This window comes from Triticum dicoccoides, chromosome 5A (assembly GCF_002162155.2).
Source record: "Triticum dicoccoides isolate Atlit2015 ecotype Zavitan chromosome 5A, WEW_v2.0, whole genome shotgun sequence".
NCBI classification, from domain to species: Eukaryota; Viridiplantae; Streptophyta; class Magnoliopsida; order Poales; family Poaceae; genus Triticum; species Triticum dicoccoides.
Window position 1 is genome coordinate 146,026,995 of NC_041388.1, and position 3,086 is coordinate 146,030,080.

Consider the following 3,086-nt stretch of genomic DNA (forward strand, 5'->3'; position numbering starts at 1 on the left):
TTGACTGCATGTAGAGAGAAACATATGCAGTGTGCGTGATAGGAATCAAGAGTGAGGGCGAGAAAGAAGGTTGATGGTGAAACAGATAAATAGAAAGATAAAGATGCTAGCTAGTGTGCGTTAGAGATAGGAGTCGAGTGGATCAGAAGGCTGGGTTATGTGTGTGGGTGTGAGAGAGATAGAGAGAGGGTGCGTGTGAGTCGCATACAAATAGATATCAAAGAGAAATGGGATCCAGAGAGACAGAGTTTTGTGTCTGCGAGAGAGAAAGATATTTCACAACGAGAGTGGTAGCTAGAGAGAGATATGAGGGAACACAAGATATCTCTAGGGAAAGAGGGTGTGTGTGAGCAACATACAAGAGAACAATGGAGAAATTGTGACGCCCCGATTCAATCATGCACTAATCATACACGCAAACGTGTACGATCAAGATCAGGGACTCACGGGAAGATATCACAACACAACTCTACAAATAAAATAAGTCATACAAGCATCATATTACAAGCCAGGGGCCTCGAAGGCTCGAATACAAGAGCTCGATTATAGACGAGTCAGCGGAAGCAACAATATCTGAGTACAGACATAAGTTAAACAAGTTTGCCTTAAGAAGGCTAGCACAAACTGGGATACATATCGAAAGAGGCGTAGGCCTCCTGCCTGGGATCCTCCTAAACTACTCCTGGTCGCCGTCAGCGGGCTGCACATAGTAGTAGGCACCTCGAGTGTAGTAGTAGTCGTCGTCGACGGTGGCGTCTGGCTCCTGGGCTCCAACGTCTGGTCGTAGCAATCGGGTATAGAAAGGGGGAAAAGAGGGAGCAAAGCGACCGTGAGTACTCATCCAAAGTACTCGCAAGCAAGGAGCTACACTACATATGCATGGGTAAATGTGTAAAGGGCCGTATCGGTGGACTGAACTGCAGAATGCCAGAATAAGAGGGGGGTAGCTAATCCTGTCGAAGACCACGCTTCTGGCCACCTCCATCTTGCAGCATGTAGAAGAGAGTAGATGGCAAGTTCACCAAGTAGCATCGCATAGCATAACCCTAACCGACGATCCTCCCCTCGTCGCCCTGTGAGAGAGCGACCACCGGTTGTATCTGGCACTTCGAAGGGTGTGTTTTATTAAGTATCCGGTTCTAGTTGTCATAAGGTCAAGGTACAACTCCAAGTCGTCCTGTTACCGAAGATCACGGCTATTCGAATAGATTAACTTCCCTGCAGGGGTGCACCACATAACCCAACACGCTCAATCCCATTTGGCCGGACACACTTTCCTGGGTCATGCCCGGCCTTGGAAGATCAACACGTCGCAGCCCTACCTAGGCACAACAGAGAGGTCAGCATGCCGGTCTAAATCCTATGGCGCAAGGGTATGGGCCCATCGCCCATTGCACACCTGCACATTGCGAACGCGACCGGAAGCAGACCTAGCCTAGCAGGCGTTCCAGTCCAATCCGCCGCGCGCCGCTCAGTCGATGACATCACGAAGGCTTCGGCTGATACCACGACATCGAGTGCCAATAACTGCCCTCGCCCATATAGGCCAGTAGCTAGACTCAGATCAAATACCAAGATCTCGTTAAACGTGTTATCTTGAAATAACCGCGAACACCGACCAGGGCCAGGCCCACCTCTCTCCTAGGTGGCCTCAACCTACCCTGTCGTTTCGCCACAAAGATCCACTCAGAGGGCCGTCGGGACAAACGTCCTTTCGGACCCAATCCGTGAATCACTCGCGGGTACTCCTACGAGCCGACCCATCTTTAGTCACCACAAGTATCATATATTGTGTATAAGTATATACCCGTGATCAACTCCCGAGTGATCACGGCCCGATAGTATAGCATGGCAGACGGGCAAGAATGTATGGCCACTGATGACAAACTAGCATCCTATACTAAGCATTTAGGATTGCAGGTAAGGTATCAACAGTTGTAGCAACAATGACAGGTTATGCATCAGGATAGGATTAACAGAAAGCAGTAACATGCTACACTACTCTAATGCAAGCAGTATAGAGGAGAGTAGGCGATATCTGGTGATCACGAGGGGGGGGGGCTTGCCTGGTTGCTCTGGCAAGAGAGAGGGGTCGTCAACACCGTAGTCGTACTGGGTAGCAGCGGCGTCGGTCTCGGTGTCTAGCGAGAGAAGAGGGGGAAGAAACAATAAATATATTGCAAACAAATGCATGACGATGCATGACATGACAAAGCGTGATGCTAGCCGTGCCCAAACGCGGTACGAGGTGGTATCGGTGAAGGGGGGGAACATCCAGGAAATTATCCCCGGTGTTTCACGTTTTCGGGCAGAGGAGCCGGAGGGGGAAAGTTGCGTGTTTGCTATGCTAGGGATGCGTGGCGGACGAACGAGCTGCGTATCCGGATTCGTCTCGTCGTTCTGAGCAACTTTCATGTTGAAAATATTTTAATCTGACTTACGGATTAAAAGATATGATTTTCTAAAGATTTTATTAATTTTCTAGAATTTAATTAATTAATTATTTAATTCGAAAATGGATTTAGGACATCAGCATGAGGTCATGCTGACATCAGCAGTCAACAGGATTGACTGGTCAACCTAACCAATGGGTCCCACTGGTCAGAGACACATGTTAATTATTCATTATTTAATTAATCTAATCAGAATTAGTTAGGGGTGGGCCCCATTGTCATACTAATTAATTAGCTAATTAACTAACCAGGTTAATTAGATAACTAATGTTTAATTAGTTTAATTATTTGATTAGTTTAATTAATCAAAATTAATTAAGTTACTTATTTCTTTAATTAATTAATTAATTATTTTTATTTTATATATTTTTTAATTTCCTCTTTTTTTATAATCGTTCTAGGCGTGGGGGGCCCCTTGTCATTGGCCCATAGGGGCCTTTGCTGGCATGCGGGTATTAGGTGCAGCCCGAACGGGCGATGGCCCTTGCAGGGGCGCACCCGACGGGGTGACGGGCGGGCACGGGTGCCGGTGCGCCGGCGAGCGGGCGGCGCGGTGCCAGCAGGGGGGGCTGCGGCAGAGGTGCGGAACTGGAGCAGGGCGAGGGGGGCAAGGGGTGCGCGCGCGGAGACGGC